The following is a 16931-nucleotide window of genomic DNA, read 5'->3' on the forward strand; positions in this document are numbered from 1 at the left end:
GATAGGATTTCTTTCCCCTGAAATACAGGGAATCATTTGCCCAGTGTGATGCTGCCTACTAACAGCCTGACATACCTAAACAACACCTGAGTGTTATTTACAGAGGGAACAAGTGAACTCAGGGTGGTGGCCCAGAAATATTGCTTTTCAACCCTTCCATTCCATTCCATTCCATTCCATTCCATTCCATTCCATTCCATTCCATTCCATTCCATTCCATTCCATTCCATTCCTAAGCCACTAAACAGACTCTCCTGTTTCTTCCCATGTGTTGTTTTGGTTTTCTAAATAAAGTAACTTTTGTTTAGCAAGCGCTTTAACACTGCTAGGTTTTACCCTGTTACATATAAGCACCTCTAGCAGTGTTGCAACCTGTAGTCAAGGTGGAGCTTTGTTACAGGTGCAGAAGAGGGAGCAAAGGAGCCATGAAATTGTGCCTTGCTTCTCCTTTTGGGACAATTTCTCAAGTGTTCTTGAGGGAGCAGTTTACTAGATAGATAGAAAGAACTACAAGTGCACAGTAAATTTAAGGACCACATGCAGGATCAAATTAGTTGTCCCATAAAGTAAAGAATAAAACTCTTGCAAAATTATGTGGGCATAAAAATAACCCTAACTTAAAGATTTTATTGTTAACTGTACCACATTGTTCCATTGTTATGATGATAAAACTTGATAAACTTTACTTATAGGCTAAACTTGTAAAGTTGATAAGAGTGAGTTGTGGCTTAAAGATTATCCTTTTCTAGGAGGAAATATAACCATATATGAAATATACGACAATATACTAATGTATTAAAAAGTATATACATATAAAATTATATGTATGATATAAAATTGAAATAAAAATATGATTGCTTAAGATACAGTAATTAAAGTTAGAAGTGGTGCATTATGGCTGTGGTGTATCTTTAGCTATTTTTTTCCTTTAGCAAATATATAGCAGCCAACATAGCCAATTAAAACCAATCTCCTCTTGAAATTCATTAAGAATTAATGTTCTACAGTATTTATAGGAGTTATTTAAACCAATTAATGAGCTGATATTCGTCATGTGTTTGTGTTCATTTATCCTTTGTGCTATTTTAAGTTTGAAAGCAATAATAAAAGAAATACTATGCCAGAGTGAAACATAAGATTAAGACTATCTTTAGAATTTAATAATGTGACAAAAAGCTCAAATTAAAAATGCTGGACAGATTTCAAAGGACATTCTACAAGTTATTCAAGTCAATTTTAGGCAAGTTCTCAAATTAAATTATTAAATTCTCAAATAAATTATTCTATGACATGCTCTGTGCCCAGTGCAGAAATCCTGCCAATGCAGTAAATGGTAATTTAGGACCAGGGAATTATAGGTTCTGATCCCTACTTAAAAGACTGCTTGTGCATACTATGTGGGGAAAAATGTATCATAGATCTCAGGACAAAAGCTAGAATCCAGGTCTTACCATTTGTTCTCTTCAGATGCTCAGTTAAACCTGAGTTTCTTTTTGCAAAGCAGAATCACTGGAGCAGATGGTACTCGTGTTGCTAAATAGTCAGGCATATTCACCAGGTAGGTAGAAAATACAGATTTGCATCCTCTTCAGGCTGATGAACCATGAAATCCATGGAAGTACAAAACCCATCCTGAAGAACAAAAATTCATCTTGAGTGGATGGGTTAGGCAGTGATTTATTGAGTACAAGGGAGAACTTCATCACTCTCCATTGCCAAAGCAGAGTAGCTCTGATGCCTCTTTTGAAAGGTAGATGTTAGAAATCTAAATACAAGAATGTGAACCCAATCTCTTGTTGACACCTGCTTTTCTGTAAAGTGGAGTTAGCTTCCATTCCCACAGTTCACAATGAACCCTCTTATGAAATTCAATAAACACAATAGATTTAGCAGTTTTTTCCTTCTAAATATTAAAGTTACGTAGCAATGTCACCACATAATTTCACTTTAGCATCTATTCCATCTGTCTAGCAGAGCCTGAACTTCTCTCTTACTTAAAAAGGAAAGTATATTTTGGGTGGAATTCAAGTGCCTAACTGGTGCCCTAGAATATCCTTCCTGGCTTCTGGTTAACTTTCCTGGGGGTTCGAGTATCCCCAAGGGCGCCTGGCATTTCTACTGGGAGCTCTACTCCAATAATCTGAATTATTCTAGAGTGTCTTAAATAACACCACACAATTTTTAGGAACCTAGTTTGTTGCCTTTACTTCCTAACATCAATGTTTTTGATGAGATAGAAATACCTAGTAAATTCCTGCTAGGATTGACTGTAATGTAAGGCTGTGAAGAAAATCACAAAATTGGCATAAGTACACATTTTTTGTCTTTCCTTCTCTTGGTGAATGATGAAAAGATTCTCAGAACCAGTAAGTAAGATTTTTCCTGTCTTAGTCAGTGAAAAGAACAAAGCCAGGCTTTGATAACTAGTGGAAAAAAGATTAAAACCTCTCACATTCAGTTCATTAGTCAAGATTAAAGCCAGAGATGACATGTAAAAACACCTGAATCACTTCTCTGCCAAGAGGTTTTTAATCAGGTTGTCTACTCTCCATGCAGCTTAATACCTGTAGCTGTGTGCAGTTGTTCTCTCCTAGTAATTCATTTTTAAGGGGGCACTCACTCTGTAGTTAATAGTTATTATGTAGGTTTTTTATAAGAAACAATACAATACAAAATTCAAGTAGGGTAGTCTCTGTTGCTGCAGTAAAACTTACACAGGAGAGAACATTTCACCACTACTACCTTCAGATATATATATTTTTTCTCAAAATAAAGCATTAGTTTCTCTACAGGAGGATTCCTGGAAGAGCTAGTGATGCAGAGAGCAGGAGGGACACAGCTCTATGTTTGTGCTCTGGCTCTAAGCATCGTCCTGGCATCAGTCCCAGCAGCACGGCACCAGCTCAGCTCTCAGGACCTGCCGTTCTGGAGCAGCCTTCTTTAATCTGTGGAGAACCAAGCGAGCATTTTACTCTCTTTTTAAGTTCTTTTAAATGAAGGGATATGGTGTTTTCCTGGGTTGTTTTTCTACAGTCCACACCTAATCCATTAGGTTTGCCATTCCCTATTCAATACTTTGCTTTTGGGACTAGACAAATCATCTCTGTGGATTCAGTAAAAAGGGCAAAGCCATGGACCTTCTATTTCTGTATTTGTAGGCCAATGCTAAGCTTGAATAGGGAGGAACCTTCCTTCACCCCCCAGCAGAACAGCAAAAACCTTTTTGAAAACCCAGGCCAAGCAACATTTTATTTCTCTGTGCATCCAGCCATGAACATGTGTATGTGTAAGATACTTGCATGTAAATCTTTTCTGATTACGTGAATCTGCATGCTAACTGTATGTGTACAAAAATAATTTAAATTCTTACAGAGACATGTTAATCTTTGTATTCTGAAGAACAAGCAACCTATGTCTCTTTACCTATAAATCTACCAATGAGAGGTAATTAATTATCTATCTAGGGGGAAAATAAACACCTGTAACATTTATTTGACAATGCCGCTAATTATGACTAAGCTATAACTGAGCTGGTGCAAAGCATTGCTCCAGCACACAGGTACAACTGCTGAGTGCAATGCTTCAGAGCTCTGCAATGGCTGCTGTGCCTACTTTATTGTGATGTACCTCCATGAAAAGTAACCTGTCCCTCACCTCCATCTGCTGACAAGCAGAATGATGAGTGGAAGTGCTCTGAAAAGTGTAATTAATCTTGCAGTGCTATGTGCTACGTTCCTGTTCTGTCAGTGCTTTAATTCTCATTACTGTCTCTCTAGTACATACTCTTCTGGTACATGCACACTTAACCTGTGATTTTTCTGTCTTTTTTAATTGAAGGAGAGCACCACGTTAAGTAAAAAAGATGTTATTTCCACATTTACAGTGAGGACTAGGTATGTTCCCAACACATACTTGTGATGAAGCACACCCTTCAAACCTCTTTCCTTCCCATATCTTTAACAAAAATCTTCAAACATATGCCAGGAGGTTCAGATTCACATTCTGAATCTTTCAGGCTTTACGTTACTGGCAACCTCCTCTCTCTCTATTGCAAAGACTAGAGGGCAATGGGAAAATTGTTTATTTTTATCATTGCCTCCCACATATTGTGTAAAAGTTCATGTATTAATTTAGATCCAGTTCTAGTTAAAATTCACTAATATATAATGTATTTATACTGATTACTGCAAGTACCTTAAAGAATTCAGAATATTGCCTGAACAAAGCAATAATACAGATATGAATTCTGTAATAAAAATTAAAAATGCCAGCTTTGTCTATTCATAGTGAATGATCATAGATTTTTTTTTCAGGAGTATAGTTTTGATTTTCTATATGGCAAGAAAACTCTCAAGTCTTGAGTTCATGGCTGCTTGAAAGGAAGTATCTTGGTTCCCTTGTGTTGGGATAGACCTGGGCTGACCGAGCTGCTTTGTTCTTGTGCTCCAGCAAGGAGAGATTGTACTTACAACATGCAGATGGGAGAAGATGGGGACAGAAGAGTTGGTGGAATGGAAGAGAAGGGGTCTGTGGCTTATTGTTGTGGTAGCAGAGTAACATCTAAGTATGAAAGAAAATTTGGAAAGCTTCTCCTAACTTACCAAGATAGCTGGGTGTCTAACTTTGCTCCCATACATTGTATTTTACAGCTTTGTTGCAGCATGACTTCCTGGTAACATATTGCTAACAGTGATATTAGCTACAGCAAATATTTCTTGAATCTGCCTCTTTGAGAGCTAGGCTTTTGTCTATCACCTCAGCTTGCGGCCCTCTGAAGCACTGTTGACAGACAGACGTTGACTCAGAGGGCTTTCATAGCAGACGGTGTTGATTCAACCACACTCTTGGTCTGCCACTGAGAACTGTTGCTACCAAATATATAAATGCTTGTCTGTACATGAATCTCAAACGTGTATTTATATGGAGCTAGACAAAAATTGTTCCTGACAATTTAAAATTGAAAAGGCAAAATGAAAAAGTAGACATTACTCCAACAGTGATATTCCTGCATTTTCCACTCATTTTTTGTTTCTGAAGAGAAATGTAACAAACACAATGAATCACAATTTGGACATCAACAAAGATGTTACACTGACAAACAGTAAATATAATTCCAAATGAGAAAAATGAGTGGTTGGTGTGTATATAGAACTGAGTCTGAATTAATTAATATAGACTAAGTGTAACTTTTATTTTGAGGCAAGATACAGTAGGAATACTAAACACAGTAGTAGTCTATATTCCTGTAAGGCAAAATTTATGATTTTTTTACTGTTTATGGCTATTGACTGAAAATAGGTATGGAGAGTCAGATTTATTTCCTGCAGCTTTATATCCCTGAAGCTAGATGTCTGGTCTAACTTAGGTTTTTGCACTTATTCCATTGTCAGATTTTCAGAGAAGAAATAATGCAGGGCCTCTGAATGCACTGCTGGTGACCTGATGTGTACATGTCACTGAGTATGTATGTGAGACAGAAGTCTTATGGAGGTAATGTCTCCTCTTTGAGCATACAGGAAGCAGGTGAAGATAACCTTTTTAACCTGAAGTTTTGTCTAAAATTAAACTGAATCCCACTCTGACACAGTACAATGATAATCTGTGTATGAAACAGTGTCCTATGCCCCAGATCTGTTTCAGAGAGTTGAAAAGCTCGTGGAGATAACAGAAAATTTTCTGATGTAATGGATATTTCTAGTGGTAAAAAATATACTCTTTTAGTTTCCCAGGAGCATCTTACGATAGTATAGATTGAATGTAAGTAGGTAGAAACAGCCGAACTGCAGTGCTGAGCACATGGAAGTACAAACATGGACAGGGAAAGTTACTACATGCCAGGTGACATAACATAACTTATCAGAGTTACCTATTAGAGTCTCTGGGATGCTGAGTTCATAAAGTAATGGCTGCAAAGTCTTGCTATCCTGAGAAAAAATAATTATCTAAAGCAGAAAAAGAGTATGGACTAACTCCAGCTTCCAAATACATCACCCTACCATGGAAAAAAGCTGGAGTTATTTTGGCTTTTCAGATCTTGATGAGATCAGAAATTAGTCCATACGTGGCCAAAATTTGTATTCTTGCTGAATAAATAAATTAAAATGAATTAATATTGAGAGTTTTAGACACTTTTCAATTTAGATTTCTCAGCTATGCAGATATATTCACACAAGCTTCTTTCTTAATGCAGCTGCTCAGTTGACGATTGCAAATGTCAGATTTATAGTCTTTATAGATATTATTGCAGCTGGAATGGAAACTAGGCTACCCCCTATGCTCACATAAGAGTTTCATTTATGGTGCAAATGAGTGAAGTTTAAATTGTTAAATACCTAACATTCCTGATCCCACATCCAACTTATTAAACACAAGACTAATACAGCTACAGTATTACTACAGAAATTTGGCAAAAGGAAGTGAGATTTTTTGATTGCAAGGTGGCTGTTGGAGATCCACATGTTCTTTAAATGAAACATTGAACTCAGGCAGTAGTGCCATTAGCAAGTTAACAATGCTTTCCTCTTGTAGCATCCCTGTGGATTTTCATGAGACTGTTCATTCAGTCACCTAATTTTTATCATGAATGGAGGAAAGAATCTGGATGTCAAATTAATTATCAGTTTGATTAAGTGTTTCATCTCATAAGCCTGGGAGACTGTCAGCACCTTAGCAAAAACGTAATCATAACTAGGAAATTGCACAGGTTTGAAAAAGTAAAATAATAATTTGGAGGTCATGGTTCAGCTTGAGAGATAAACTCAATTAATTCAGTTCCCCATTATCCCTAGTTGGTGATTCATGCCGGTGCCTTTGTACTTGAACAAGGAATATGTGGAGTCAAGTTTAAGAAAATTTCACTTAGCAAAATTCATGATTTACTGTCAGAAATCATCATGGCAAACTTAACTGAGTTATACCTGTTTCATCTGCTGGAGTTGAGGAGCTAAACATCCCAGCATCAAGTCTTGATCTGGTGGGAGCAGGCATTAGCAGGAGACAGGCAAAATCTGAGCAAAATTGCCCCAGTTCACCATCTAACAGCCAGTGAGCCAGTACTTGCAGACCATGAAAGTGCAGACCTTAAAAGTGCCATTTACCCTGTATAATTGAGGGAAAGTTGAAAGAAAATTGCTCAACAGAAGAATTAACCAGAGATCAGATTCTGCAGCAGTTGAAAACAATTAACTGTTTATCACACTAAAATCAGTAGGGATGAGAGGGGACAAAGCTCCATGTTAAATATTTAATTATCAAGATACCTTAAAGATTGATTTCACATATATATTTGTTTTTATAGGGCAATGTAGGCAATAAGCCACATTTTTTACAACAATATGATATCATTTTATACACAAAAATGTATCAATAATATTCAACATAAGCAAGAAGATCTGACCAGGTAAGATTTTGCAATGCCATATTCCAAGAGAAGACTAAAACACCAGAGGTTTTTAAATTGCCTTAAGTCAGTGTTGACATAACTTTGACAATGTAGCTACTGCTCTGCTAATGTTTAGTCTCTTGTATAACTAACACCCTTGCACACACAGAGCTTCAATTTAAGGACTCTCAGAACAAGCAGTTGTGATTTATGGTGGAGTTTAGGCTGTCTCTCAAACTGAATTCAGCTCAGTACCAGAAGACCTCATGAATTCCTGCACCACTTTTGCCAAATTTATCCTTTCCTCTAAACCAGTCCCTAAAATGGAGAAGTATTCTGAATTAGAGCTGAATATTATTTTTATTTTTCTTGGCAAATCTTTCATACACAAGAAAAGCAGACAGACAAAAATATCTGGGAATTTAGGAAGAATTGCATTAACACTGTGCCCACCAGCTCTAAATTAGGAACAGTTGTAGATTAGAAGTTAACATTCCTGAAACAGAAAGTTTTCATTTTATGTTAGATTTATTAGGTGTTACAGGCACTATTCAGGGAAAAGAGATGATCAGATAGTGTCTTTTATCCTCTAACTCAGTGATTAAGATACATAATTTCCAAATTTCAAACTATTTAGTAAAAGCTACAAATTGACAATTTAACTTTTCTGAACATCAACATTTCCTCTACCCCAGTGAATAAATAAATCCAGCAGTGCATACAACCTCTTTCAATATGTTAATGAGGACTGCAATGAAGCTAGGCCTAACTTTATGGCATCAGCTAAAGGAACTGTTCAGAAAGATTTAAATTAACAGATTCTAAGTCTATGTAAAATGGACCAGTCTTGTAAGAAAATAAAGATGGCTTTCAGTATGCCTATGAGTGCCAGCTGCAACCATTTCATTCTTCAAAATTCCTGAAGAAATGTGAGTCTAAATACTCTGGATGAATACCATTATTTCCTTCTGTTCTATACTGTGAATATTATACCCAGAGTTTGATTACCTCTTTATGGAAGAGGTGTACCACCAGAGTGCTACTTGGTGATGTAAAGAAGGCATTTTACAGAAGTTTATGACTAATAAACACTTAGATAAGAAAGGAAATCCATTTAGACTATCTTCAGAGGAAAAAATTTAAGTACAGAAAATTATTCTTGCCTCCTCACAAACAAAAATACTCAAAAGATTCCTAGGAAACTTATATGGATGTTTAGGATAATCCTGATTAAAAATCCAGTACTCTTTTTCAGTAATGGATTATACAGTATTGTCCTGGAATAGCAAAATACTACATTTATTTTAAACAATATATCATGGTGAAATCTTAAGGTAAATGTAGTATTTGTAGTTCCCATATTTTGTAATGTTCCAGGTGAACGTCAGTGATCTGTCCATCAAGTCCTTCCTGAAATACTTGGGAAAGCAAATCCTCCAATAACAATACCCTTTTGCCCATTTAAACAGAAAGGTCGACTTGCTGGACAAGAGATCTTGTACTCATTATACCACACGTCATTCAAGAAAAAAAGAAAAAGACTAGATAAAAATAAGTATTTCAATGCCACTGCCTGTATTTATGTTCAGTGGTTTTTTCATACTATCATACTTCTAGCTCTTATAGAACACTTGTCTTCCACACAGTACTTTTATATATAAGAGGTAAATAGTATTATTCCACTTTTGCAGCAAGATAAGGGAAAGGACAGATAAGTGATCTGCTCAAGGCTGTTTCTCACATCACAAGAAGTGAGGAGATGTGCCCCTGTGCTTTCCAAACGCTAACCTTTAGCCAGTACTTTCCCACTGTAAGACATGACTCACTGTACTGTTCTACACCATCGTTCAGTTGTTCTTACTGAAGTCAAATGTGAAACTTCCATTGCCTACAGGGGAAAAAAAAACCCAAACAAACCTGAATAAAAACCCAGATTCTTTATCTTGAACACATTTTCAAAGAGGTTCTACCTGTCTTCCTTAGGTTGCTATTTGGCTCCATCTTTGAAATTTCTGAGTTTAGGAGAAAAGTTAAAAGACATTCTTTCTTCAAAACACATTACTGACATAAAGCGCTCTAGCTTAATTTTACAGTAAAGAACAGTTCCTATAGAATTCAGTTGATTTGCTCATGATTTAATAGGAAGACTTAGTAAGATTGAGAACTGGAGTAAAGCTCACCAGTTGTGGTTTAGGCCCAGTGCATAACTGAGCACCACGATGCTCCAAAAAAGGGCTAGTTAAAGTAAGGACTGGGAGGGCTTCTCACCACTTAAACAAGTCACAGACAAAAGACAGACTCATCATAAGGAATAAAAACCAAAACAACTTTAATTTGTTAACAACGTCAGAGTAGAACAATGGGAGATACAACCAGATCTTAAAATCAAAACACCTTCCCCCCACCCCTCCCTTCTTCCTGGGCTCAGCTTCTGTTCCCGGTTTCTTCACCTTCCCCCTCCCCCTTTGCCTTGAGGCGCAGGGGGTTGGGGGTGGTGGTTTGCGGTTGGTTTTGCCGCCACATCACGTGCTTTCTTAGGAGTAAGGAAAAAGCCCTCAGCTCAGTGTCTCTCTCTGCTTCCACGTGGCCCTCTTTCCATAGGGGAAAAAGTCCTCAAAAGTCCAATATGGATCTGCCCACAGCTGCAGTTTCCCTCACACACACAAAACTGCTTCAGTCCAAATCCACAAAACTCCAAATCTGAGTCTCCTCATGGTCACAGTTCCCTCATACACGAACAGTTGACCCAGCTCTCGCAACGGGTTGCAAAGGGGAAACTTGGGTTCTGCGTCCTCCTCCTCCTCCCTCTCTTGTCTTTCCTTCAAGCCGACCTTGGTGTTCTTCAAAGGTGTTCTCCTCGGGCCCCACTCCTTTCTCCACTGCAGGTCTCCTCCGATGGTTATGGAGATCCTGGCTCTCTTTTTTTTCGGGTTGAGCTGCAGCAGGACTTAAGCTTAAGTTGCAGTCGGGGCCAGCCAAGCCCAGCCGGGCAAGGCTGGGGCCGCTCCACCTGCACCTGGGACCGCGCTGGTCAGGGCTGCTGCCAGAGAGAGAGCAAGGCATGCCCTGCACCCCTCTTAAATACATGAATTCTCAGGGGCACTGATTGGCTTGGCCCTGGTCAGAGGTGGGTCTGACAAAGGCAAAGGGGGAGCTTTTCAGGTAGCTTCTTAAAGGGCCATCTCCATAGCCCTTCCCCCGTTACCAAAGACACAACCAAAAAACCCCTCACAAAAAACCCAATACACCTGTCCAAACCGCTGAAACATCCTTTCTAATAAATTTTGCTTCACTTAGCAGAGCTTTTCACTTTTTTTTTTTTAATGGAATTTCAGACTTTGTGAGGTGGGTCAAAGATTACTGGATATTATTGTTGTTGTTATTATTACCATCATCATCAATTTACTTCTAAGAAGACACTCAGGAGCTGTCAGAAATCTTGGGACTACAGGATGAAACCATTGACCTCACCTCATGACATTCTTGAGCCATGACTTTTCTCAAAAGAAAAGCAGTCTTTTCTGGTGATGCAGGCTGTCATAGATGGTGTTGAAAAAATACAACTGGTAAATTGTATTGGTATTGATAAAATGAATACTCTTCTTGGTAGTGCCCAATGTTATGACAAGTGCCAATGGCTCCAAACTGCGGTTGGGTAGGTTCGGGTTTCATATCAGGAAAAGCTTTTTCACTGGGAAAGTTATGCAGTCCTGGAACAGATTTCCCAGAGAGTCTGTAGAGTCTTTGTTATTGGAAGTTTTTCAAGATTTGGCTAAGCAGAGCCACAGCTGACCTGATCTAGTGCTGGCAATGGTCCTGCCTCAAGTGGAAGGCTGAGTTATATGGCCTCTGTTTCTATGCTTCCATGAAGAGCAAAACAAATTATTTATGTTTATAACATACTTGTATTTGGTTTCCTTTAAAATGTCTGAATGCATTTGTGTTATAAAGGGGCAATAACTGAGAACTTTCAGTTCAGCATGTTACAGTGTATGCTAAATTAGTGTTCCTAAAGAAAATCAAGCAATTGATTCAGCATTCTTAAAAGAGCAATGAGGAATATCAATTAAAATATGGACCGTAAATATTCAATATTAAGAGACTCTAACTTGGGAAGCAAGTGTACTCTCATGAAAGTCTGTGTTTTAGTTCTTAATGACCACTGCTGTCACTCAATAAAGGTATAACTGAAGACACGCAGTCACCCTAAATGGCCATGCAGGTCACAGGGTTTCCCCTCTGGGCACACTGGAAAAGCATATTTAATTATTTGCTGAGAATGGAGCTATGCTGCCTGCTGAATCAGTGACTGACTGGGGGACATATGCAGCAAAAGCCTTTCATGGAGCAGTGCTTACAGGTGTGAAAGACCTATCTACCCTCCACTGGGCAGCCAGGGTAGATTGCAGCTTTCCTTGTGCCAAAGGCAAAAAAGCCCTCATCCATTTGTTTTAAGAGGATGTAGCTTTTTATTTTTTTTATATTTGCATATATTGAAACTGTAATTCTGGTAATGGGGAAACACCATGTAATTATATATTTTCGATCTTTCTGGCAGTTTATCTAACCCTGCTGGTGGCCAAATCGTACATGTCCAGATTGTATCAGCTATGTCTCTAAATTAACTACAGTTTACATCCTGCTCCTATAAAGCATTATCAGACAGGGTTTATTTATGGAAACATGACTAAATGGTAATGTTTACTGGTCAGTGGCACTGCAGTTATTTATAAAATGTATTTGAAGCTGGTTTGATTGATATTGGTCTGCACTTGGTAAGCTATTCTTGCTGAGCAGACATAAACACAAATTTAACTTAAGATCTTTAAGTCACATTGCAAAACATTTAAAAAACCAAACCAAACCAAATCCAACCCTTCTGGTCCAGGTTAAATAATGATTTTAAACATTGCAGTGCCTGGCTTTTAGGTCCCTGGCTTGTAGTGAAATTAATTGCAGAGTTGCTTGCAGAATGAGAACTGAATTGCAGTTCAGCTTCTCACACAGGTTGAAAATTGACAGTCTGGAAGTCCTACACAAAAAGCCATGAATTATCCACTAGCTGTAGGTGAACAGTGAGAACAGGATGTGGCTGCATTCCTGTTCATCCTTATGCTTAGGTGTTTGAGTTAAGCCTTAAGGTAATAAAAATGACAAGCTGTTAACAACGTTATTGCATAATAAATTCTTAGTGATATCCTATTTGGAGAAAGTTTATTACTTCAATTGCATAGGTTATTTTGGCATGAAGCTCTCAATTAATTATGTTATGTCATATTGGCAGCAGCACTGACATCAAAGAATTCAAATTTGGTTTTTTTTAAACAAGTCACTGAAGTCTGAAATGCAGTAGAGAGATGGAGACTTTCATGAGCAGAAAACTTGTTCCTGTTCTCCAACAGGTGGCAGAGTATCAATTGAACTTTATATTGCAGTACATTTAACCCTGACATTTCCGCTTATACTATATGCTTAATATCAAGCCATTCTCATCTTCTTTAATTAACAGAGAGCAAAAATCTGTGCTGAGACTGAGGGTGGTTGCTGAAGGACAGAAATCTCAGCATCGAGAGACTGAGATGTGTAGCGTAGTTGAGTGTGTTGTGTAGTGTCAACAGTCTTGTCCATTCAGTTAAGGCAAAATATTAAACAGGCTTTTCCAAGCCTTCTGCTTCCCTTTGTGTCTCTGATGCATTGTTTGGGCTCCCTGTATCCTTTTGCTTTGGCATCTTTTTCTGCCCACTGAATGCTTTTATTGAAGGAAGTGTAGCTTTAACTAATTATATTTAGCAACAGCTTAAAAAGTGATAGCGATTGATTTTCCATAGTACATTTATACAGCTGAACATGCTTACCTGGGTAATAAGCACTTCATCTTTAGACAGTAATGGAAGAAAAGGGAGGATCCTGGGAATATGGATAGGAAATCAGAACTCTCCCAGTCTTGAGAATTGTAAGCACTGATCCTAGCCAATAGCTTGTTTTTACTGTCTCTTTTCCCACCCTTGGAAATTTTGGGAAGAAGTGTTCAGAAGTTACCCTTCTGTCACTTGCAGAAGGGTTTCCCTCTCTCTCTCTCTCTGTCTCTCTTGGCAAGGCAACCTAAACTGTTATGTAAAACAGGTATTCTAAAAGACATCTGTAGACAAGACCTACCCACAGAATCACAGAATCACAGAATTATTGAGGCTGGAAAAGACCTCTGAGATCAAGTCCAGCCTATGACCTAACACTACCACGTCAGCTAGACTATGACATTAAGTGCCACATCCAGCCTTTCCTTAAACACCTCCCAGGGTGGTGACTCCACCACCTCCCTGGGCAGTCCATTCCAATGCCTGATCACCCTCTCAGTGAAAAAGTGCTTTCTAATATCCAGCCTAAACCTCCCCTGGTGCAGCTTCAGGCTGTGCCCTCTCATCTTGTCCCTAGTTGCCTGGAAGAAGAGCCTGACCCCCACTTGACTACAACCTCCCTTCAGGTAGTTGTAGAGAGTGATAAGGTTCAGTCCTGAGGCTCCTCCAGACTAAACAACCCCAGCTCCCTTAGCCTCTCATTATAAGGCTTTCCCTCTAGTCCCTTCACCAGCCTCGTTGCTCTCCTCTACACCCACTTCAGCACCTCAATGTCCTTCTTGAAGTGAGAAGCCCAGAACTGTACACAGTACTCGAGGTGAGGCCTCACCAGTGCTGAGTACAAAGGGAGAATTACATCCCTGCTCCTACTGGCCACACTATTCCTGATACAGGGCAGGATACCATTGGCCTTCCAGACCACCTGGACGTGCTGTTGGCTCATGTTCAATCGATTGTCAACCAGTACTCCCAGGTCCCTCTCTGCTGGGCCACTCTCCAGCCATTCTTCCCCCAGTCTGTAGTGCTGCATGTGGTTATTGTGGCCAAAGCGTAGGACCTTCCACTTGATCTTGTTAAACTTCATACTATTGGCCTCTGCCTATTGGCCCAGCCTGTCTAGGTCACTCTGCAGCCTCTTCTTACCCTCCAGCAGATTGACACTCCCCTCTAGTTTGGTGTCATCTGCAAATTTACTAAGGGTAGACTCAATCCCCTTATCCAGGTCATCAATAAAGATGTTGAATAGAACTGGGCCCAGTACTGATCCCTGGGGGACACCACTGGTCACCAGATGCCAACTGGATGCAGCACCATTCACCACCACTCTCTGGGCCTGCTCATCCAACCAATTTTTAACCCAGCAAAGGGTGCACCTGTCCAAGCTGCGGACTGCTAGCTTTTCCAGGAGAATGCTGTGGGAGACTGTGTCAAAAGCTTTGCTGAAGTCGAGGCAGACCACATCCACTGCCTTCCCCTCATCCACTACGCAAGTCACCCCATCACAGAAAGAGATGACATTTGACCCCTTTCATCTTTATCTTCTCTATTTCTATCTATACCTTTATAATATGTTTGTAGCTAATTATTGTAGTATCAGTTAGTTCTGGTAAAATCATTAATTTGCAAAACTACTTTGTAAGGTTAAGGTCAGCTGCAGTAGTACATAAAGGTTTTTTTTAAACTACTAAATTTAGGTAGCTGCCTTAGAAGAGGTGTTTTAGAGTGCAGTTTTGGACTTGAGCTCCCTAAGTATTGCTTCAAATACTGAAATTGCTTTTATCTTCTGAACCAAAATGACCTATCCAAGGTGGTGCAAGAAGGCCAAGAGTAAGAGTCACTGTGTACACAGTGCTGGTGCTGACAGAGATGGTGGATCCACCATGGCAGTGCAGGTAAGAGCAAGGGTGCTAGGAGTCCAACCCACAGCAGATCTGAATTCAGCAGCCTCTGAGCACTTGTCATGATCTGACACTGCATCATTTTGCTTTTCTTAAAAAACTAAAGTTTTTATTCTTTGCAGAGGAAGTTCCAACTGCTCAGTCACATGGGCTGAAGTTCTTATTCACAGAATCACAGAATCACAGAAAGGTAGGGCTTGGAAGGGACCTCGAAAGATCATCCAGTCCAACCCCCCTGCCAGAGCAGGATCACCTAGACTAGGTCACACAGGAACGTGTCCAGGCAGGCTTTGAACGTCTCCAGAGAAGGAAAGTCCACAACCTCTCTGGGCAGCCAAGTCCAGTGCCCTGTCACCCTCACAGTAAAAAAGTTTTTCCTTATGTTCAGGTTGAACCGGCTATGCTCCATCTTGCTCTCATTTCCTCTTGTCCTATCATTTGACAGCACAGAGAAGAGCCTGGTTCCTTCCTCCTGACACTTGCCCTTTACAGATTTATAAACATTAATGCTCATGTTATATTTAAGTTGAACCTCCTGTGTTCCAGTTTGAGACCATTGTCCCTTGTCTTGTCACTGAACACAACTGAGAAGAGTCTGGTTCCATCCTTCTGACACCCAACCTTTAGATATTTATAAGCAGTAATGGGATCCCCCCTCAGTCTCCCCTTCTCCACACTAAACAGGCCCAGCTGTATCAGCCTTTCCTCATATGGGAGATGCTCCATTCCCCTCATCATCTTAGTGGCTCTATGCTGGACTCTCTCCAGAAGTTCCCTGTCCTTCTTGAACTGGGGAGTCCAGAATTGGACACAATATTCCAGATCTGGCCTCACCAGGGCAGAGTAGAGGGGGAGGAGAACCTCTTTTACCTACTGGCCACACTCTTCTTCATGCACCCCAGGATGCCATTGGCCTTCTTGGCCATGAGGCCACATTGCTGGCTCATGATCATCCTGCTCTCCACCAGGACTTCCAGGTCCTTTTCCCCTGAGCTGCTCTCCAGCAGGTCAGCCACCATCCTGTACTGATAGATGGGGTTATTCTTCCCCAGATGCAGTATCCTACACTTGCTCTTGTTGAGTTTCATGAAGTTTCTCCCTCCCAACTCTCCAGCCTGTCCAGGTCATGCTTAATGGCAGCACAGTCCTCTGGTGTGTCAACCTCTCCTCCCAGCTTTGTATCATCAGCAAATTTGCTGAGGTTACAGTCTGTCCCATCATCCAGGTCACTGTTGCATATATTGAACAGGGCTGGACCCAGTATTGATCCCTGAGAAACACCAATAGACAGGGTCCTCCAAGTAGAATCTGCCCCACTGAGCTCAACTCTGAGTTCTTCCCTTCATCCAGTTCCCCATTGACCTCACTATCCAATCATTCAATTCACACTTCTTAAATTTGGCTGTGAGGATGACAAGGGAGGTGGTGCTGAAAGCTTTACCTTTAGATACCTTTCTATATCTTTTCATTATCTGTAATACTTTATACAGATTATTATTATTATTATTATTTGTTATGGTAATGGAAAGCTGAAAGAAAGCAGGCAAATAAATACTGAGTTATTTGTACTTCTATGTCTGGAAATAATTAGATTTTTTGCTATTACCAAAGATTTGCTTCAGCTTTTTTTTATTCACATTTGGTAACTTCTCATCCTGGTACTGGAATTCACAAGAAGAATTCCAGGACAAAGTGAGACATGTCTATCAAAAAGGATAATCAGAACAGGCTGTTGAGAAGACAAGATTTTACTTTAACAAACTCATGAAGTAAATATGTAAGTAAGAGTTCTTAATA

Source organism: Mesitornis unicolor, unplaced genomic scaffold, assembly GCF_000695765.1.
Source record: "Mesitornis unicolor isolate BGI_N332 unplaced genomic scaffold, ASM69576v1 scaffold19160, whole genome shotgun sequence".
NCBI classification, from domain to species: Eukaryota; Metazoa; Chordata; class Aves; order Mesitornithiformes; family Mesitornithidae; genus Mesitornis; species Mesitornis unicolor.